General features: G+C 35.3%; 1 protein-coding gene across 1 annotated transcript in view; it reads right to left on the minus strand.

The window, feature by feature from the left end:
• The window catches only part of LOC150093190 (guanine nucleotide exchange factor DBS-like), a 450940-nt gene extending 430429 nt beyond the window's left edge, over positions 1–20511 (minus strand). The window contains exon 1 of the mRNA XM_090413275.1: positions 20379–20511. The gene's annotated coding sequence lies outside the window, so the exon portion shown is untranslated. The remainder of the gene's footprint in view (positions 1–20378) is intronic.
• Positions 20512–24350: the final 3839 nt, after the last annotated feature.

Below are 24350 nucleotides of genomic sequence, written 5' to 3' on the forward strand. Positions count from 1 at the left end.
ATCGCAGTGGAAGATCTTTCTGATTGGGGCCATCTGTTGTCTCAGGATGCCCAGTTTTAAACTTGTCAATCCATCTGGCAACTGTTGGATATGCTGGGGGTACAGTCCCCCTAAAGTCTCATACATAGTTTGGTGCATCTCAGTTGCGGACTTTTCTTGCAGCACGAAAAACTTGATGACGGTCCGCACCTCTGTGTTTTCGAATTCCTTCAAAACCTCATACATTTTTAGCATCTATAAGAAGACGTGTCTTCTTATACATCCTAAAAGAAAAATAACAAATTATTATACTTCGATGAAACATGGGATTAAAGGGTGTTAGGATATGTTCTTTCTTGTGGTTACATCTCCATCTAGGAAGTTTTGAAAAGACCGGATATAGGTTCTTCTCGTCATAGACGGAAATCAAAGCAGGGTCTTTCCAACTAAAGGACTCGTTTATATCAACTGAGCTACGGAGGTTCTTTGTATGTCGAAAACCATTAAATTTCTTAATTAACCATGAACTGTGCAGAATTGTTATTTCTATTTCAATTCTCACTTTCTATCGTGCTATCGGATACGCGTGTACATCTGTGAACAAATCTTTTTCTAATATAAAACAGAAGAAATCTAAAACTAGAAACAGGATTGATATCAGACAACCATCTGCATTGTTTTTATTAAGAATTAGCATATCATATCATTTTCAGAACTCCAGTTCTTCTTTTTTTTTTAGTTTTTAAAATTTAAATGTACGACCTCACTCTGACGTTGTGTTTTTTGAAACTCGGTACAGTAGCAAAGCGACTGCATAACGAAGTGCTGACATCTTTCAATAAAACTCTTAATAAATCCAAGAACATGTTATTTATTTATGTTTGAGCGCATTTAATTTCTAGTTTACCTTGGATGTTCTCTATCAACAATGTTGGATGCCTCCAGACTCCCGGATTACTTTTCATTTGAAATTCGGTTCCTATGACTCCAGTAGTATATATTCTCTGATTGGATGGTCGTTTGTAGAGTCGCTGAATCAGTAGCTAACAACTGACAAGCCAACGGATATATAATAGGTTAAATTATATATATCCGAAATACGTTAAAAATGAATGAAAGACAGAGAACTTAAGTAAAATTAATTCCTTATTTGTAGAATTTTCACCTATATATCACAGGCTATGGCTATGACTCTTTGGAGTTATGGCCGAAGTCACTAAATCTATAATGTGTCTGTTAATTGTCCTTGGTCTATTTATCTGTTTTGTGGAATGGAGAACCTAAGTTTCCTGGAAGAAAAATCTTGCCACCTACGTGTATTAAAGGCATCGTCGGTACAAAAAAAAAAAAAAAAAAAAAAAAAAAAAATCAACAAATCACTACTTCAGCTTTAGTAAAGTAAAAAAAGTCAAATTTCTAAAGTTAGAAAACAAAATAACTGAAGAAGGGAGCATATTGAAGAAGCACTATTTCCCATATATCATACCTGTTCAAGTTGGGATGATGTAATAATGTTTCCCAGCTTTCTTTACAAAGCCTTTCCGTAAGGAATCTACTTTTATGCAAAATATTGGGTTCATCCTGGAATGTGGTTCACATTAGGGAAAAAAGAAGCAATTAATTAGCTTTGTTTGAATTTGTTAATTATTCGTCAACTGGATACCATGAATTGAAATACGGAGACGTGAAATCTTCACGTCTTCCTCCGTATTTATAAAGGAAACTTATACAGCACGTTACACCAATGCAGTCGCACCATGACTGTCAGAAAAGTGGGACTACTAAAACTTTTCTAACTAATGGCGTCAGTGCAAACTTTTGTCAACAAAGCACTTAATAATTATAATATTCTTGCTTCTTCTTCGAAGAAGAATATTCCACCCATTTCTTAGGTGCAAGAAAAATCACAACGTACTGATAAAATTCTCTCAGCTTAACATTCATGTAGCGTTTCGTTCTGTGCAGAAAATCTCTACTTTTCTTTCTTCATCTACCTCCAATGAATTTTCCAGGCATATTTTTTTGTTCTTGTGGCCTGTTTTACTTTGGAAAATCCGCCTCTGTTCGTCAAGAAGAAAATAAAATATACATCAGTATCAAAACCTGAACAATCTGGCTTTGCAAAACATGTCAGCGCTACTAAACACCTGATGTTGTAGAAGAATGCAAAATCCTGCATAAAAATACATTCCTTATGGAAAAGGCCTTTTAAAGAAAGCTATGAAACATTATAAGAAAAAATCTGATGACCTACGTTTATCTCCTTTATGGAATCAGTTTTTCAAGTTCATTTTATAACTAGAAATTTGTCGACTTTTTTTTTACTTTACGTGACTTGAATTTTGTTGAATCTGCTAAGTCGAATTTACTTTAGTTCCATTTTTGTACATGATTGTGATACATTGGTGGAAATCCTAATAAAGAATTAATTTTGCGTAAGTTCTTTGTCCTTTGTTCATTTTAATTATGTCTGCTTACATCCCATCTTGAAAACGAAATATATGCAGCAGGATCGGATATTTCATGCATTGGTAAATCAGAGGAAAATTGTTGGCAAAAGTGGAACACACAAAGTACAATAACGCTTGATTTTCAAATACAATTTTTACCCAATTTCACTAAACATTCACTTTGTTCAGCTAACAGTTATAATTAAAAGGTTTTTCGGTCAGTTGGTTGTTTAGATTAAGCCCAAGAATTAGAACTAGCCAATTAAAACACATCAATAAACGTGTATGTTATTGTTTGTTGTTTCATTAATTTATAGTTATGTCTCGTATACTAAAATTGAAGCTTGTGGTTCGAGAAATACCCCAATACAGTGCTTAATTAATAAAATCTAGAGTTTTAACACTGACAATGGTGTTGCTATATATAAAAGTAATCACGTAGTTCAATCAACCCGAATTCAGACACTTCCTCTGATGGGAAAGAGGCAGTCTTTAGTCACGTGCTAAACTCTAAGAGACCTTCATAACTCGAGAGCATTGTAGTGTAAATGAGAAAGGGGAAAGTTGAATAAGCAGTTAATGAGGAAGAGTGTCGATTCCCTCCCCTCCCACGGTCTGAGCGGGCTGCTTTGGACTTTTCTATGAAGGCGCCTTTTCATACATCGAAGTTTACAGCGTACATTGGATAGAGCAGTTTTATTTAACGGAAGGAGAAATATTGGGCCACAGAGTTTGTTTTGCCGAAAATTTCTTCCTTCGTTTAAGACGTTTTTGGAACCATTTTTGCACGCATTATTTCTATGCCTAAATATATAGTCTACTTTAATTTGATGTGACTTTGATGATTAGTTAATCGACTAACATTCTAAAGGTAAAAATAATAATAATAATAATAATAATAATAAAATAAAAAAATTTGCTTGCCGGTTCCTATACTCAATGACCAGAATCGAATCACCAGTGTCCTACTAACACAAGAACTAAGTAGGCCATTCAAGTTTTCACATGCTCAATAACGCTGTTGATCAGACTTTGTTAAAGAAAAAAATATCACACATTAAATAAATAACATATTTATTTGATGTGTGATTCATATAAATTGTTTATTTTACAGTTGTAGTTTCCATTTTACTGCAAATTCCAAAGTAGTTGTAGAGGAATTAGTCATTTGCAGGAAATGTTTCAATATAGTTCACTTTTAATAACAGGTAACCAATAGCAACCAACGTATGCATTCTCTGAAATGTGCATTTGTTTTGTAATTATTTTACGGTTTATACGGTAACATCATCGCCGATTACTATCATGAAAAATTTTAAGCATTTCGTATTTTTACTACATGATCACAGTGGAAGAAATATAATTTTAATTTTGCTTAAAAAAATTCCTAAATTATTCTAGCGTTAAAAGCTATCTTATCCCAATACACGTACTGATTATAATAAACACCTATTTGAAAAGGTTATTCTGCTGTCTCTGGAGGATAAAACAATTTTAAGTGGATGTGAACTATCTGGAAGCAAGAAAAGAAATCTTCCGATTGATTTCTCTTGTTCTATTGAATCTTCCAATGGAGCCTGCAAAAGGCCATACATAAGCGAGCCACAAGGTGCTTAGTTTGCACAAGAAAAATTGCTTTCCGTCAGCTGATGCCAACCGAACTAAGCCATGAAACATTTGTAACCTCGCCCTCGTTTTTCACTGAACGCTTCTCTTGACCAAGGTGAGTGAGTGGATAAGAAATGTTTTCAAGGAAAGGACGAATAAAAAAAAAAACAGAATCCAAATTGGATAAGTGATCAATGGTATTTTCTCCATTGTTCAAACACACACACACACACACTGATAATTTCAGCTATATTCATAGACAATGAGAAAATTAGAGCAAAATAAATATCCGCCATTGTTTAGTTCTAAAGAACGCAAATACCTGTACATAAATCCATACACTTCATATGGCAAGTGCTTTCTGAGATAAATACGCACACACTCGCCCAATGTGCATCATATGATCATGAATGTATCGTGATTACTTACCATTTAAACCTAATGGTGTGCGCTGTTAATATAGTTGGCCGACATCCAGAAAACAACGTCATCAGTCTGAAACATTATATATATATATATATATATATATATATATATATTTCAATCATAATCTCTCGCTGAACACAGATTCCGCGGACCCCTGGTTGAGAAATCCTACACTACAGTGTAAGGGCTGTGTAAAATATCCTGGTTGCCAAACTAGTACTGCGAATGATTGGAAGGAAACGAATCAAAAAACAAAAAAAGTAACTTGTTGTTGTTGTGCATTTCAAGGCAGCTCAAACATAGACTACTGCGATTAGTCCAAATCCTTTAATTTATTGGTTTGCTTTATTTATTGCTCATAAAGATTTTGCACAGGTGGATAAACCCTATCTTTAATTTTTCTTTAACCTTTTTACAGATAATGGAATACATTTGGATCTCTTTGTATATCAAAATTTCTAAGAAAGGAGAACTAAAGCAAAGAACTAATGGTAATTGTACAATCGAAGTTGTTCTTGTTGTTTGAAACCTTTGACATCATCATATGAGACTGGCTAACTCACCTTCAGTTCAAAAGCCCTTATAAAGATTCTTCACCCCCCCTCAAAATAATCATCATTTTTATCTTTACATTAAATTTCACAGTCAAAAAGAGTATAAAAGCAGTTAACAAAATAATCACATCTTTGATTGAAAGATGTGATAAGGCCTGTGATTGAAAAGTCACAGGCCTTATTGAAAGGCCTGTAAATTGTGACTTGTTCCTAATAGCATCATTTCCTGGAGCTCATACGGCATTATTTCAGGGAAGGCTTAGCTTTTAAGGTGTTGGCACAAATTTTTATAACAAATGGAAATGTTATTGCCCTTTTGCAAAATTCGCTGAATTTCAATCTCCAGATTCCTACACTTTGTCAATTTATATTTCATGCACTCCTTCTATTCTACTATTGCAACGTCAATAAACCATTCGTGTTGCTGTTGTTATAATACAATAATAATAATAATAATAATAATAATAATAATAATAATAATAATAATAATAATAATAATCTAAATGCAGATGGAGTGGGGTAACAGATGCAGAAGAGGTTGTTAATGAGTGCCCATTTTGCTACAAGCTATCAACCTGGTGTACGCTACATTGAGTTCACTGCTACATCTTCACTGGATGAAGAAACTCAGGTGTATGAGGACGAGGTATTAGAGCTGTTGCACAAACTGAATAAGAATTCAGCAATAGGGACTGATGGGATATCAGGTGTGCTAAAAGAGTGTTCAGCTGAACTGACTATTCCTTTGACCAGGTTGTTTAATATGCGTCTCAGAACGGGGAAGATTCCGCAGGAATGGAAAGAATGTATGGTAATTCCATTGCGCAAGGGTGGTGCAAAGACCGATGCATCCAGCTATCGACCAATTAGTATCTCAGGAGTGGTGGCGGTGATGATTTTGGAAAAATTGGTTAGGGCTCGCATTCAGAAATGGGTTGACAGTGAATCTCTATTTTGCAATGAACAACATGGGTTTACTAAGGGAAGGTCAAGTTTTAGCAACTTGCTCACATACTATAATGATGTTACCATTGAACTAGGCAAGGGAAACGGATACACCATGATACTTTTGGATTTTGTTAAGGCTTTTGACAGAATACACCACAGAATACTGTTGCATAAATTGGAGAATATGGGATTGGATTATAGAATATTACCGTGAATAAGAGGATGACTGAACAGATATCAAAAATTGGTATACGGGGAATGTGAGCCTGCAAGATTTAAGGTAACCAGTGATATACCACCGGGATTAGTGCTTAGTCCACTGTTATTAAATCTGTACATTAATTATATTGGGAAGGATTTGACAAGCGACATACAGCTATTTGCTGATGATGTAAAGATAGGTTAGGGTAATCAGAAATGCTGCTAATATGCAGTACTTGCAGAATGATTTGAATAGGCTGTAATTGTGGACATGGGAAAATGGATGCCAGTAAATGTCAAGTCATTCACTTTGGCGTGATTAGATATCCAATGTCGTATTATATTGGTGGGATTATGCTTTAAAAAAAACTGTGGATAGGAAGTTGAAGTTCAGGTATACCATGCGCAAAGATTGCAAATACAACTCAAAAGATAATTGCAATGCTGAAACGAACGTGCACATGTAAAGATAAGGATGTCATTTTGCCATTTACAGGTCTTCATAAGACCTCACTCGGACTATTGTGCGCGGGTCTGGTCTCCTGGTTTCCGTTGTGATTCTGATATATTGGAGAGAGTGCAAAGAAGTGTCAAAAATGATATCAGAATTGTGGAATACTGATTATGAAGAGAGATTGAGAATTTATAGACTGCAGATACTAGCAAACAGGAGAAAGAGGGGTGATATGATTGAGACTTACAAACTTCTGAAACGGTCATACAAGATTTCAACTGATGGAATTTTTCAATTTATGGAAGGGCTGGGGAAAGGACAAGTGGGCATCCTTGGAAGCTGAGAATGAATGCTGCTAAGAAGGGGGGTGAGGAGTAGATTTTCTCTCATAGTGTGGTGCGTGATTGGAATGGGTTGCCACATGATGTTGTGAATGCAAGCAGTGTGAATGAATTCAAGAATAAGCATGGTAGCTGGTGCGTGTAGTATGCGCCCTCCCTCGATGAGTCCCTGACTCCCTGGATGTCTCTCATAATAATAATAATCGGCTTAGAAGTCCTTAAGTCCTAACCATAATTTTAGGATAAGGTGGTTAGTCATGTATATCTGTGTGCGAATTGTGTGTTCTCTTGGCCTGCTTACCTGATTATAAGATGAAAAACCTGAGTAAAAAAAATATTTTGACCATGTTAGGATTCTGCCTCATCTCCCTGTGAAATAAAAAGGTTGCACAGGTTTTTTTTATCATCATCAACATCGTTCTTATGAATTTCCTGATATGTACCCTTAAGTGGTGTACAAGATACCATGACAGTACTACACGGTTCAGTTTACATTATCACCACTTTCCTGTCAATAATTTTCTTCAAAATACTGCATTAATTGTCAACACTCGATTATTGGCGGATCTTATATTATTTTATTCTACAGCAATTTTGACTGCATCTGTACATATAGATTAGACTTCCTCTTGGTAGTTTTTCTGACATTTTTCCAAGCAAAAAAAAAAAAAAAAAAATCGAATCCTCATGCCTTTACTAATGTTACACACTCTTACTTAATTTCCAGGGATGACCCCTAGTTTTCTTCATATTAGCCATGTACTGAAACACTCTTCCACGTCAGTCCTATAAATTCCTAAGCAACTTATCGCTATCACATCCCATCCTTTATCCGCGTATCAACAAGTCTCTCTAACCCACAAATCTTCAATCTCTCCTCAATATGCAGCATCCCACATGCCTGACATCATCTTGATCATTCGCCTCTGATTCCTTTCCATATCTTTTACATCTCCAGAAATCCAGACGACCAAATCTGTGCGTGACAATCCAGATGAGGCCTTATCACAGCAATAAAGAGAAAAATAATAATCTCTGTTCTCTGTTCAGAGATAACCTTTTCGCTAATCTCTGTTCTTCAATAACCAGGTAATCGTATGTGCTATTTTAGTATCTTTTGTAATATGCCTTCTACACTTCAATTCCCTTTCTGCTAACACTCCCAGATCTCTGGCTTCACCATTTTCCAGGCGTTCAGTTCTATGAATATGGTACACTGTTCCATATATCATGAATATGATACATCTTTTAACCCCAAAATGCATAACCTTACACTTTGCCACACTGAAATGATATCCATTCTCCTTTGCCCATACTGCCAGTTTCTTGCTATTGCTCTACCTAATTTTACATTATCTGGAAATAACTGAATATTTCCCCTCAGATCATTACCTATATCATTAATGCACAAATTAAATAGTAATGCTCCAAGTACAGAGCCCTGTGGCACGATCCTAGTCATAGGCCTTCTACGGGACTATTCTTCCGAATAATCTACTGTCTATTATCTCTCCTTCAACAACCCTCTTATCGACTTCACCAATTTCATGTTCGTCCCCATTGGCTGTAATTTATGCATCAGAATTGCATGAGGTATCCTGTCAAATGCCTTTGCGAAGTCCAATAGTATCGCTGTGTAGTCATTACATTTATCGAAATCAATTTTATTATAAAAAGTAAGTTACTGAAGTGTGACCTACCCTTCACAAAACATGTGAAGGGTAGGTGTCTAATTAGTGTCCACCCATTCCTGAATTTTGTCTTTAACCAACTTCTCCAATATCGTGATCGCTACTGCTGAATGCTGATCGGTCAATAATTTGCTACTCCTGTCTCGGAACCCACTTTATGCAACGGGATTATTTTCCCTTCGTGCCACTGCCTTAGGATTCTACCAGAGCAGAGACTCAAATTGAACAATCTAATCAAAGGCACTACCAATTTCCTAGTACATTCTCGTAAAACGCGAGATGATATCGCATTTAAACCCATAGTTCTATTCATATCAAGATTATGTAATATATTACATGCCTCAACTTCTATCTCTTACGTTCATATCAACTTCTGTCGCATCTATTACTGAAATATCATCACCTCAATTATACACCCTTGCAAAGTGATCACTCAATAATTCAACTATTTCGTCAGATTCAATCACCTCCCTACCATCTGCATTCATCGAAATTATTTTACATGGTCATTCTTTCTTTCATTTACACACATACTGAAAGAACTCTTTCGGATTACCCTCCAATTAAACTCTTTAGGATCAAAGAAGACTTTAAAATAGCAGGGCCGTAGAGAACTAAATCCTAACCAGTAGCGAATGATACCTTCTACTTCTTTATGCATTTAATTTATTACTTTTTATTTTTTTAATCATTTCTTCTCTTTTTTCTTTGCAAGTCATACAACTAATATGAAACCAGACTCTCCATTCGTTTTAATGCCCGAAGAGGACCAAAACTTTATGTCAATTTGATGTCAGTTTTATGTTTGTGGCCATGACAGCTTGTGAGCGTCAAGCTCACAAACGCAATACAAATTATCATTAATCTCCATTGAAACCAGCCTCTTGAAAAGCATCAAGAAGAGTCCAGTGTTGAGTTATAGGCATTTTTCCTACCAAATACCAAGGTATAGAACTCACAAGATGTAGGAATCAGAGGCGTGTGTGGGATGATTATCTTAAGTAAGTTTTTAAAATCCACGTTTCCATTTTTTTTTTATTAGCTATAAATACATTTAATTAGTGTTGTGTGCATGTTCCAGCAAACAGAATTAAAGCTAACACTTTGGCAAGGGCCACGCTCCGCCACTCCAACTGATCGCTAACCATCATTCACACAATACTTGGCTTTGAATTCATATTCCCCGATAAAACACAAACTAACTCTGGTACCCCATTCGCAACTCTCCATTCCGCACTTATTTATTAAATTCATCTAAATTTAATGCCAATTATTAAGTATAATTTATAACAACATAAAGGGATTGTGTTACAATTCCTTTATTCCTTAATAAATATTTAGTAATTTTAAATGAAGGAAATATTTCTGTAATCACCAAATTTAGATTTATTCCATAAACCGAATTTTGCAATACTGTTCATCATTAGAAGTAATTTTATTATTTTAAAAATTCAGAGCATAAAATCTCGATATCACATAACTACAATATCTGATATTTTGCGTTATTGTGCTTATTTTAAACCTTCAAGGTCACTTTTCGGTCGAAGCCAGATATCTGAGTGGAAAAACCACTACCAACTCCCACAAGGACTACAATTGAAGCACCTATGGTTTGCTACTGAAGTTCCGATCCTCGTCATCCCATGGTGCGCCTCGTTACAAGTTTGAAGGCTGAAAACGAGGATGAATTAACAATTAGAGACAGTCAATTGGCTGAAATTACATATACATTATGATGATACAGCAAAATAAGATATCATCGATACTTCCTCTGTTTTATTTCGGGAACGAGAGGAGTGAAATGCAAGCTAATGGAACAATCTCATACTCAACAGAATTGAAGGTAGACACCATCAGTGAAGAGAAATCAAACGAAAAGAAATGCACTCGTGATGAAAAAACATCGCTTAACTGGTTTTGCTGAGATGAAGACGTCAAAAACAGATAAAATATTTTTAAGAAGCATAATATGATTTTTTTTCAGGCACTGGGGATGAAGGATGAAGCAACTCTGGTATTCAACACCAAACATGATATTTTTTTAATGAGAGTTAATATGGACAAGAACATCATCTACCAGCCACGAGTGACCCAACGGTCCATTTAGGACTACGGAAGAGAAGAATATGGACAAAGAGATTCATTTGTGCGTATGGTCTCGCGGCAACTGTTAGTAGGTCGAAGAGGTAGAAAATATTTTTAGTCATTAGCAATGATGGATGACATAAAGAAGATGCCAGTTCTTGTTTTAGAACCTAACCAGCAAAGGTGTTGATGAATCCAAGACGTATGGAAATGTTTGAGGAATTTGAGAAGAAAATGGTACAGTTAATATTAACTCCAGTCAAGAAGGATTTCGTAGCTTCTATGTAATTTAGGGCACAGAATTCAAAAATCAAACTTTCTTTTCTTTCCCCAACAAATCAGGAGTTTTTTATTTTATTTTACGAAAAACATCTGCTTGGTTAAATATATTATTCAATTATAAACGCTTTTAAAAAGAACTATTAATTATTAGTCCTTTGTGTGCGTGTTTTAAGCACAGTTTCGAAAGTCCACAAACTAGTGCTAATCATTGAAAGTTCTCACAAAACATCATCTTAATATCCGTCATAATTTATTCACATATTTGACTTTATTCACATATTTCCACCTAATGATGGTCAGCCTATACCACCTTCAAAGTGTTTAGGGACTTCTTTTAAATCGATTCGATTTCAAGTGGGGTGTCACCCGGTTTGAAACTACCGACTAATTATTGGAGCTCTGAAGTGAACTTGTAAGCGTCGTACTTGGTTCCAACTGTTAGCCCCCCTTTCTGGTACTAATGGCTATAGGCCAGAGGTCCCTAAACTTTCTCGGGTCGTGGTGCCCCTGGGCCAAAAGAAATAGCTAACAGGTATTTCTTTTGGCCTAAGAGTATTACGTCCAAACTACGTAATAAGCATTTGTGTCATAAAAGAATTTAGTAGCCATTTGAAAAAAAAAAAAAAAACGCGGCATCCCTGTGAGTTCGCTGCGGCACCGCGGCGTATATACGTAGGCTGTTCAATAAGTAATAAGACTATATTTATACAGAAAACAGATTATCTTTAATCGTCATCATTTACATGGTCTTTTTCGAAGTAACTACAGTAAGACTCGATGCATTTGTCCCAACGTTGCGTCCACTTCTTAAACACATGTGAGAGTCCGTTTTTTGAGAGTTCTTTCAAAACCGCCTCCGCAGCTTTTACACATGCTTTGTTGCTTTCGAAATGGCGGTCTCTTAGTGGTTTCTTGAGCTGAGGAAACAGCCAGAAATCGCACGGTGCGAGATCAGGACTGTATGGAGGGTGTGGTAGGATATCTGTGTCGTTCTTCTGCAAAACGTCCACTACACAACCAGCAATATGTGGCCTTGCATTATCGTGATGCAATAAGAAGCCATTCTTCAGCAATGGACGCTTCCTTTTGACGTGCTTGATGATAATCGCTGCTGTGTTGATCATTGTCTCCGTGATGGACGTTGAAGGTCTTCCCTCACGTTCAAGATCTTCCATATTTTGTCTTCCTTCCTTAAAAGTTTTATGCCAGCGAAAAACACTTGCCCTCGACATTGCTTCATCGTGGAAAGCTTCGCGTATCATGTTAAAAGTGTCCGATGCCGATTTTTGCAAACGCACACAAAATTTAATCGCATAACGCTGTTCCAAGGACGCTTCCATTTCGAAGACTGGTCGCGCCTCGTAGGCGCGCCGATGAGCACTTGTATTTAGTCACGTGACACTCTGGCACATCAGCCCCGTATACGCCATCTATCAACCTCTTTTGTTAAACATTTCTTTATTCCACAGAAATTAATATTGTGATGAGTGGTTTCGCCACAGTAAAATTAGTCTTATTACTTATTGAACAGCCCACGTATATTAGATAGTTTGGGAACCATTGCTGTAGGCTTCAGGAACAATATTACTTTCGCCCTTCTGTTATAAACATCCTGCCTAAGAAAGAAAGCTGTCTATAGATACTGTTTTGCCGCCGAATCAACTAAAGCTATGAGATGAAAATTTCAATATGGCACTACAACAACTGGGAAATAATGACCGAAATGTAAGCTATGTTCTAAGACACCTCACTGTGGATGGTAGAACATAGCGTACACTTTTGCACACAATCCTTAACTTATATTTCGTCACAAAAATGAAGTTTCTTTCGTCTCAAAGATTAAGTTTTTGTTGATGGAAAAGTGTATGCAAGGAACGTATTTAGAGAAATAAAAAAAAAAAAAAATGGTTTGCCGCATTGTTTCAAGATAAAGAGAAATATTTTGAAAGTATTCATATCACTATGGAACTAATTTAAATTATTAAAAAACAATTGAATTTTGGATAGACCTTAATGCAATATAAAGAAACGTATTCTCTAAAAATATTTCTACATTTTTATAGATTTTGTTTTCTAGTAATTTAGTCTTTAATTCATTATATTAAAAATCTTTAAAATTCAGACCATTTTATTCACTACAGGCTTTCTGGATTTGAACCCTTTAATTCTGATTAAAAAAAAAAAAAACGAAACTTCTTAAACCAGGACACATTGATTACGGCTACGAAAAGCTTTTGCTGAAAAAAAGCAGAACAGCTCTTAAAATAAGTAAATAAATAAAATAATGAATAATCAAGAATTTATTTCGATGCATTCCACTCAATCTATTGCATACTGCAGAATGAAATTGAGAGCCTCTGTAAGTATCAACGAAGCACTTTGGTTGGAAAGAAACCCGGGGTCGAATCCCGTGTAGGACGCGAAGAACTTTTATAAGGTATTTTTCAAATGAAGATGACTTAATCATTCTCTTAAGGAATTGGCAAGATTTTTACTGCCTAAAAATTAAAGTTTTTCAACCCGCAAAACAGACAAGATGGCCAGAAGAACACGCGTAATTTAGACACAAAGCATATATAGGGATCAGATATAGACAAAATCAGACCAAATGATGTCAAAAGACACTCAAGTAGCCTAGTCCGATTATTCTAAAAACTGTTAAATAAAATCTTGGAATCGGGGTACATACCTGAAACACGAAAGACTGCTTTAATCACTCTCATACATAAACACGAAAAAGAAAAAAAAAAATCAGTAACTAGAGGCCCATTACTACTTTGTAGGTGATCAACCAAATTACAGAGTGCATTTTATATCACAAATTCTCCACACATATATGGAACAACTCCGCATCATCCCGAAAACATAGTATTGTTTTTTCAAAAGAATAAAGGAACAACATCGCTCCTGGAAGATTTTGTTGACCTAATGAATGCTACTTTAGATAAAAACAGAATAGAATTGTTTTTATTAATCCAACAAAATCGTTCGACACACTGATACACAAATACCTTACTGGGCAAGCACATGCTGGAATTAGTGGACTTCTACTCTTATGTTTAAAGCGTACTAGAATCACCCCACAGCAGAGAGAGTTACCATTAGTCTCCGAGTCCCATAGGGAGCTGCTCTCTCTCTCTCTCTCTCTAATTCTATTTAACATATATAACGAACGACATTAACCAACTCCCATTTAAAAGTAAGCTCTTCCTATACGCAGACCACACGGCCATGATGTCCATCCAATAATGATGCAAACATAGCCTACACATGCATGCAACATGATATCAGCCCGGTTATCAGCTGGCTAACCGAAAAAGGCATATGCATAAGCTCTGGAAAAACAAAATTAATAATATTCTAAAATCCACAGACCCAACCCATAGAAACTAAGCATCTCACTATACATCTGTTTTCCTATATTCGAGACACCAACCCTATTGAAACCACAATTGTCGACAGGTCAATACAGCACGATACCTCGACCTTCACTTTGATGCCGATCTATATAAACTATCTGCAAAACTCCGGATGATAGTAAGCAAACTGTATCGATTAAAAGACACAGCTCCCACATACGTACATAAAAATATTATTAATCTATAAAGCATTACGTGAAAAAGATTCTATGATAAGCAATAACAGCATCATAAGTTCTCTGCGCAGACTACAAACTAAACAGATTACAATCGCTACAATATAAAATGGTAAAAAATTGATTTTCTGGAGACATAGAAAATATGCCACACTCATACGGGCTGTAGTGACATAACACAAAATATTTAAGGCACCTATGCCACCACACATTCGTGTCAAAATACTACTTCAACCGTAACTACAATTAACGAGAACAGCATATCAGATAACAAGACCGCAATCAACAAACTACTTCGCATATAAATACAAACACTCGCAACGGAAAAGCTACCCAGAGCTTTTATATATCCAGCATGCTCAACATGCTGCCATTCGAAATGAAGAGCTGAAAACCTATGCATATTCTATAACAATACTTAAAAATTAAACGGAACTCACGCCACATAAGCATAACGAAGTTCCTCCAAGTACCAACACACAAAAACGCACACGCACCATGTACGCATGTGTGTGTATGAGAGAGAGAGAGAGAGAGAGAGAGAGAGAGAGAGAGAGAGAGAGAGAGAGAGAGAGAGAGAGAGAGAGAGAGATTCAGTCTTTATTTGCTTCTGTACGATCAATCCGAAATGTAAATGCAGTTAAACAGATACTTCACGCAATGTGGATATTATATCAAAACTACTGCTGTCCAAAACTATCTTTAGATAACTCACTAAAAAAAACACACGTACTAACCACAGTGATAAGTTTTAATACGTAAATATTTCATCCCAAATATCTTGGGACATCCCCAGTACAGTAATTCAAACAATACTAGGAATAACATACCGTTAGGGAGCATGATTACAATGGAATCTCAATATGCGTGCAGTAACGTGTTATAGAAGTAAAATAAAATATAACTGAAAAATAAAATAAAATAAATAAATAACATATATAAAGAGACCATTTTACACAATTTTATATGACAATTTACCATACTTTAGGAATAGTAAGAACGTCGTTGCGGTTTAAATTTGGTCTACATATGTTTGGTCTTTATATTTTTATATAAAGATCTGTGTAAAAGTTTCGACTTCTCCCAATGGATCCTATCGTTTGGATTTTCAACTCCGTGTTGGGAGAGACAAGATTTCTGCGGTTTGAAAAGACGAATGTGGTCTTGATGTTCGAATTGCGTTTCTGAACAGATCTACTTGTCTGTCCAAAGTGAGACAAATTGCAGGAGCATGGGATCTCGCATATTGAGATTCCATTGTAATCATGCGCCCTAACTGTATGTTACTCCTAGTATTGTTTGAATTACTGTACTGAGGATGTTTCAAGATAACTGGGATGAAATATTTACGTATTAAAACTTATCACTGTGGTTAGTACGTGTTTTTTTTTTGTGATGAATTCACCACAGGTTTCATTGTATAAAAATATCTTTAGATAAGCTTAAAAAAAAGCTCTGAGGATGTCAGTAGAACGTTAGCTCCACTAAACAAAAGGAGGGGAAGGAAGGAAAGTGTAATGCAATAGTGTAAAATATATGTACAATAGATAAATCGATATATATTATGTATATTTATTAAAAATATACTCAACCGCGTTGAAGAAAACCGTAGTAGAGTAATGTTGTGAACAGAATTATGATGATGTCATTGTTGATCATCTATGTTCAACCTTCTTAGTATAATTATCTTAAGATACCTTAAGTTTTCTAAATTTCTAATTTAATTAAATGAACAAAAATATATGATTACAGTATAATTGTAATTATAATTGTATAATTATATACTGTTAATTACATTTAAATGCAATTAAATGAATTCCAATTAAATACAAAAATTATAATTGTAAAAAATGCAGAACCTCGATAGATTTGCAAAAGAATAATATTTGTGCTTAGTATAATATAAAACTTAATTTTAAAAAAAAAAATATTATAATTAGAAAACATTAGTAAGAATCGATTGTTCTTCTTTCACTTATTAAAGACTTACATAATAAAATATTTATTTTGTTTACAGACAAATCCCTTTATAATGAAAAAAAAATCATGCAATTAAATAATCAGATTATAAACAGGCAGGATCGCCTTTAGGCTTAACTTTTTGAAAACAAAAAAGATCTCCCTCCGTCCAACATTTACTGACGGTGAGCCTGAACTATGAATAAATCAAAGCTTTCCAGGAGAATATGAAACACGGATCTGCCGCCATTTCGAAGCCCTAAAGCCTAACACTCATATTATCCGTAACAGTGCGAGTTCTACGGTCGATTTTCGTGAGATATGGAGTTGAAAATTAGAGCTTCTGGGAGAAAAAACATTAATTGCCCGTATCATGGATCTACTAAGTCGGGAATCGGTCGAAGGAGGGCTTAGTAAAAGTTAGCGCGATCTTTCTTCGGGAGGCTTTGAATGTCCACGGAGCTACACACAGGCACCTTTTTATACTGTTGTACAACGTTATTAAACGTTTTGTATTTTTGTTCTAGAATTTCAGGTTTTCAAAGGGAGAAGGAATCTTCCCCATATAAATGTGTGAGTTGTGCCCGAGTTTCGCATATCATTCATTGATTTAAGTTACACTTGGTGCTTGGATACGAATAAACTAATTTTTTTTTTTTTTAATTTATTTTGGTATTGAAACAGAGTTCCAAAACTTCATCTATATGAAGAAATCAATAAGATACTCTACTAGTTGATGACCAGATAACATTTTCGTGTGATTTTTCCGGAGTATGTTACTGACCACACCTTCTTTACTGAAAGAGGATGCGATTGGAATGAGGAAAGTCTTCCACTTCCGAATTTCAGTAGTCCGCTTTTCAGAAAAGTTTTTTTTTAAAAAATTCACTCTAAATGTCAGCTTTCACTAAGCTATTTTTATATCAGCTACACATAGAAACTTGCAGAAGATGTTATAGAATATATTTAATTGTTTAATCAGCTCAATTCGTATTTTAATTTGCGTCGAATTAAACTAGCAATTTTCATCCGGCATCGTCGATATGAGAAACACGATTTGGGTAACAAGTGAGACTCTTCTATGACATCGACTTATGTAAATGTTTTCCACCATTTCTTATCCTCGCTATTGGTTTTAATTCAGTGACACTTTTCTTTTCGCATTTCATAAAAGTCGATCACCTCTTTATTTTCAGGACGGCAGGGCTTTCCCTTGCCGATTCCTGTGGATTCTGTTCCAGGACTGCCTGACAAATTTCCCGATTCTTCCCCCCCCCCTAATTTCACGTACAATCCACCTAAAATTGTAGTTTTCTGATTTCTACTTTAACATTTTGCTGATTTCTTCTTTTTCCAGAGGCCTCCATTAGTAATAATTTGGCGACATCATATTCGAATTATACTCCGCAGATATCAGTGATAAAATGTTTGGAGCTTTCATTGTATCTTCTGTTGGTTAAGTTTTAACAACTAAATATAAAATAAAAAAGTTTAAATCCAGCAAACTCAAATGTTCTCAAAAGGCAGAAAAGATGACAACCAATGTCTTCACGTCCAATAAATCGTAATGCGAAAAAAGTGAGTCATTTAATGTTAAACATCTGAATAAAATGTTTTATTCAGATGTTTAACTGTTAAAATGATATAATCACCTAAATATCAACAGAGAGAGAGATCCTGCAAGATTGATTTTAATTGAAATTTGTACGCAAAGAAAGTCTGTGCAAAAAGATAATTTACTCAAAACTCGCTCGAGAAAAGAGATTTTGGGAAGCAAAACAATAAAGATAACTCATGAAAACTCGCTATACACACAGTCTGATTCCGTCTGACTTTTTTAAAAATATGCCTTACAAAAGTAAAACAGACAAACCAAGCAGTGAACAATAAAAGTGACAATATAATAATACACTTACCTCATGGCCTTGGCATTATTACTAACTAAGCAATTCAAACAACACATATTCATGCACAAAATAACTAAGTAATTTTATTACATCTACAAAATTTCCATCCTTCTCTTAAGGAAAAAAAAAAAAAAGTGCTTCTAGCGTACTGAATACAGTTCCAATTTCATTCCGAAAACCACTGTCTTCTCAAATAGCTTTTTAATAGTGACGAAACAGTTATTGTGTCTTAGTCACGTGATTCTTTGCCTCGTTACACTAACAGGTGTATGTATGTAACACGGGAAATGCAGTGACTGGCATAACAACCGTACGGAGGATATTACGCATCTGAAAATCTTTGTGGGTTCTGCAGATAAAAGGAGAACACCAGCTGTTGTTCTTATATTGTCTCATCTATCAATGAGTGACTGCCAAGTCATTCAGGCTGGCATTTTATTTTTTTTTGTTTTGTTTTCACACACACACACACACACACACACACACACACACACACACACACACACACACACACACACACACACACACACACACACACACACACACACACACACACACACACACACACACACACACACACACACACACACACACACACACACACACACACACACACACACAATGTTAATAGCACCTCTATAACATAGAGAGTTAAGGCGAAAGCCTTGCACACTATAGAGTCATAGACTCTGGTCGGTGAAGTCTTATTCACAATGAGTTCTCAGATGATACGACTCATAATTACTCTAGTTTATTTCTTCTTGCATCTCTGAAATTGTTTTAAAATGTAATCCACTTGTCATGCTGTATAATGGATTCCACTCTGCTCTTGTTTTGTAGCTAACTCATGATACATATGGATTTGTCCTGACCCAATGCTGCTTTTAAATTCATTGATCTCTCAGAGAATTTTATTTCATTCAATTTGTTTTTCTGTTATATACAGTATAACTGAATACTATGATGCTGATTGCGTGCTCTTTTGATTGAATGAACACATGACTAAGAATAAAACCTGTCCTGATTTGCTGAATCACATTCTCTCACTGTTAAACTCACAGCTTCACGCGCGCATCCCCCCCCCTCTTTAATGAAAAACATAAATGGATGGTTTGCTTGATGCACACAACAATAATATAGCACAACGATTACTATTACTAATACTACTACTACTAATAATAATTATTATTCTAACTTCTTAGTTACGACTGTAATTTTTTATGGATCAGATTGAGGTATTTTAGTCTTTTCTGAGAGAGGCCGATTTCATTAGCCTTTAATATAAAAAATATATATATAAAAAGCAACATGTAGCGATGTTATACATACCCGCACTGTACAACTTGTTTGCAAAAAATGCATCCTAAATTTACAATATACCATTAACATGTTAAAGGTGCCGCATTAAAGTAATAAATTATTGATTCCTCTTACACTATTATTTCAGAACACTCAATCAAATAATGAGAAAACTAATCGTTCGTTTCTTCCTTCATTTGTTGTCACTAATTCTTAATTTAGATTTATATAAAAAAAAGTGCTGGAGTAGTTGTTTGGTTCAATTTATTTACAAATTGACAGAAGCGCTACGAACTTTCTACAGAAGTAATCACTGTCTACGAGGCTAATAATGCACCTGGTGGATATATTTATTTTTATTTATCATGTATTTTTTTTTTTTTTTCACTTTAGTGATTACAGATCATTTGCATTTAATAAGTCAAGTCGTCTGCGAATTGAGAATGCTTAGTTAGAGGGCGTGGTTGCTGTTCAATAAATCGTTGAAATAGCTTAATAGTGTGAAACAATTTCTGATATATTAGGATTTAAATAAAAAAAATATTTTTATATATATGCATGCATATGTATTAAAAAATTTATTATCGCAGTAACCTTACCTTGGGAGATTGGTTAGCTGCCTATGAAATATCCCCAAAAATATCCCTTAACTTACGGACGAAATGAAATAAGGCCCTTTAAACGGAAGACTACGTTTTTCAAAGCTATCCTCTGATATCTGCAACCGCTCCGGTTGGCCTGGGCACAGACGTCATGGTAACCAGCGTCGTTCGCACTCAGGTATCAGGCGAGCCGTTGGCAAGCTACTGAAACCCGGAAATACACGCGCCACTCCGCACGCGCCAATCAATAAAGACGGTTGCTGCCGCCAGATGCGCTAGCATCGTTCAGTGAGGCGTAATAGCTTAATTGCTTTGAGCGTGTGTTGGAATGTGAAGGAATAAAGTAATTTTTGGTATCGAATGTTAAGCGAAAAATCACGGGAAAAAGTATAAATATTACTTTTTATGGCGGATATGGTTCGCGCTCTGTAAACTGGGAGTGTGAAATAATTACAATAATTTTTAATAATCTGTCTTGTCAAGTGAATGGTGTTTGGAGATCCCAAATGTGCACGTGTGATTGAGTGTGCTACAGCGCACTCCTGATCGAGAATGTGATTTTCAGCTATTCACATGAACTTTTCTTACGATTACTGTATATGGACAATTTGGTTATGATACAAATGTTCACCGCTAGGGATGCTGTAGCATTTATAAAACCTTATTAATAATAAATGTTAATAATAACATAAAATTAATTAATAATAAATGTTAATAATAATAATTAAGATTATTGCGATAATAAATTTTAAATATATATAAATATTTCTTTATTTAAACATGACATCAATCTCTCCTTATAGCTGACAATCAACAGTCCTGGAATCATTTTTGTCAACCGCCTCTGCGTCCTTCCAAAGTATCTTCATCCCCTCTAAACCACGGTGACTAGTTTGAGCACAATAGTCCAGATATGGCCTGATCAAGGCCATAGACAGTGGATTACTACCATTTTATCTCTAATGATTAATGTTCGTCTTAATATTGTAGCAATCCACCGAGTTGTCTTAATCAACTTTGCAAAATGTCCCTTAAATTTCAAATTTTGATCCACATTAACCTCAAGATCCCGTGCTTCCTCCAGTATGCGTTCACAAAACTTTACATTTAGCAACATTAAACTGGCATCTTCCATTTATCTGGCCACATTTCCAGCTTATTCAGATCCTTCTAAAGAGCCACTACATCAACACTACTCACAATAGTCTTCCCTAGCTTCATGTCATCCACAACCAACTGAATATCTCCTTGAATTTTAGTGACAATATCATTGATATAAAGGTTGAAAAGTAGTTGTCCCAGCAGAGAGCCCTGCGGAACTTCACTAGTAACTTTCCTTTTCCCCCAATATTGCCCCTCCATACGCAACTCTTTGATATCAAACAACCAATTGCCACTCCAATCCACCAATTTAATATCCAAACCCATTGTACCTTAAATAGCAGTTTATCAAATGCCTTTGCAAAACCTAAAAAAAAAAAAAAAATACAGTGTATGCATTTCCCTCATCAACCACTCTTGTTATTTATCATAAAACTTAACGCGATATTACGGAAACAAGAACACTCCTTAACAAATCCGTGCTGACCTTCACAGATAATATTATTTTCATCTGTCCAGTTTTATATACGACCTCATACCAATTTTTCTAATGTTTTAAGAACCACAGAAGCAACACAAACTGGTGTATAATTCGATGCCTCAATTATCCTATCACCCTTATGCAGTGGCACTATCTTACCCTCGTTCCACTCCCCAGGGACTTTTTCTAGTTGCAAGGCTTTCCATAAATAGCCTTCCTGACATCTAGAGTCCTCATTATTGTAAATACAGTCACTTCACTTACTTCTAATCCGTCAATCCTCTCCATCCTCTTTCTTTGAAGATTTTAAAACGAAGTTTAATCATGCTAATAGCATTTTTGGAAAAATAAAAATTGCTGTATTCATTAATGAAAAACAAGAACTGCACAGTTTGAATTAGAAATTGCTTAACTGTTGTTAATTTTATAAGATATTTTTACATATTTATTTTTTATTTTTTTTATTTATTAATTATATGAGGAAATTTCCCTTTCGCGTAATGTAGAAGTGAAGCCTCGTGTAATGTGGAAGTTCAGTTCCCTTTTAAAATAAAAATAACGAAAACGCATCGTTATGACCTAACTGAGAAATGCCTCAGTTTTATTTAGCGATTAGGCCTTCGAAAATAGAAATATTAATACGTAAAATAAAAAGCACTATTTTCATTTATTATTGTCAGAGGAAGAGTTGTCTTCCTCTGATTAAAAACTTGTCATCTTAATAATAATTAACCTTTTTTTTTGCCTACTTACATTTTTTGTATTCATATATAAACTGGAACCAAAGGCATAATTCTAAATCATTCGATTTCGAATTATGTATTTGAATACTAAACAATTCATCATAAATGCCAAGAAGTGGCCAATGCCTCTTATTTTTATTTCCCCCCTCCCTTTATTTTTCCTACAGGAAATATATGTATTTGATTTAAACAGTTACCAATACTTGCCTTGAACTTTATGCTGCCATTTTGCAGAATTATTTCTCTACATAATCACGTCTGCATTCCACACATGCTTACTAATGTTCATATTGGTAGAAGCTTGGGTTTGTCAAATGAATAAACGTCAGGTCAGTTGAGCATCTTGTTGGCGTGAACACATCCTTTGTCCGTAATGTCCTTTGAGATGTTCTTTTGTCTTCGGGAAGAGGGTCACCATCAGATGGAGCCAAATCTGGGTTGTATGGAGAGATGTCCAAGCGAATTTTTGGAGAGTTTGCGTGAGTCCAAGCATCGCACAAAGGTTCCAAAAATTCGCTGGTTTGGACATCTCACCATACAGCCCAGATTTGTCTCCATCTGATGGTGACCTTCTTCCTGGAAGCATGTGCATTACGTTATTCACACCAGAAAGTTCTGTTTGTCATTTTCAATTTTCACTTACTAGTAAATATATTGCTAAGCTGCTTTAAAAAATACATTTCCGAAATCTCGCAAGTCAGGCATGTTTCTGTATCGCACTCTGCATCCCAAAGTTAGAATATTTTCGCTTAAACGAATAATCAGCATGATAGACTTGACAACATTCTGCCTGCGATATCTGTTAAGCAGCCTGGAAAGATAACACCAGTAACAAGTGGATTAAGGAGGTATCAAAGTAAAAACTCACTCATGCTCGACTTCAATGGATAGAATCATTAGACACACATTCACCTAGTACTTTCACTGTTCTGTTTTTATAAGGAGAGGAAGACCAAGAAAACAATTTTGTTTTCATGTAATTACTGTTATAAATAGAAGTGATCTAGCCAGATATATCGTAACTTTGTAACGTAGAAAAATCTTAGAAAAAGTATAAATTTGAAAGTGTGGAATAGTTTGCTACTTGACAAATAGATGTTGGTGATAGAATTTTATGATAGAGTGAAAAAAATGCTCTCTCTCTCTCTCTCTCTGTGTGTGTGTGTGTGTGTGTGTGTGTGTGTGTGTGTGTGTGTGTGTGTGTGTGTGTGTGTGTGTGTGTGTGTGTGTGTGTGTGTGTGTGTGTGTGTGTGTGTGTGTGTGTGTTATCTAGTTTCAAATATTTTCATTGAACAACATTTTTGCCTTAGTTGAGCTTTGCTTACCAAAGACAAGCTAGAGGGGGATGGATCTCGACCCGAGAACGAAAAAGTAGGTGAATAATTAGGTAGGCACGTAGAGCATTATGTAGGGAAACTAATCGGATTTTACTTTTTACTCTCTGCAAATATTCGTTTACAGAATGGGGATAAAATCACTCTGCAATGAGCAATGTAACAATATTTGTGCACAATCTTAAAAACACTTCCACGCTATAATGCTAAGGCTATCACATTTGTAAGATAGATGACCGCTTTGCATTGCCATTCTATTTTCTCCATCTCTTCTCGCTACGCTATTGTTTTAACGTGATCTGACCAATTC

Source organism: Typopeltis vanoorti, chromosome 24 (genome assembly GCF_054136105.1).
Source record: "Typopeltis vanoorti isolate ZY-2024b chromosome 24, IOZ_Tvanoo_1.0, whole genome shotgun sequence".
NCBI lineage: Eukaryota > Metazoa > Arthropoda > Arachnida > Uropygi > Thelyphonidae > Typopeltis > Typopeltis vanoorti.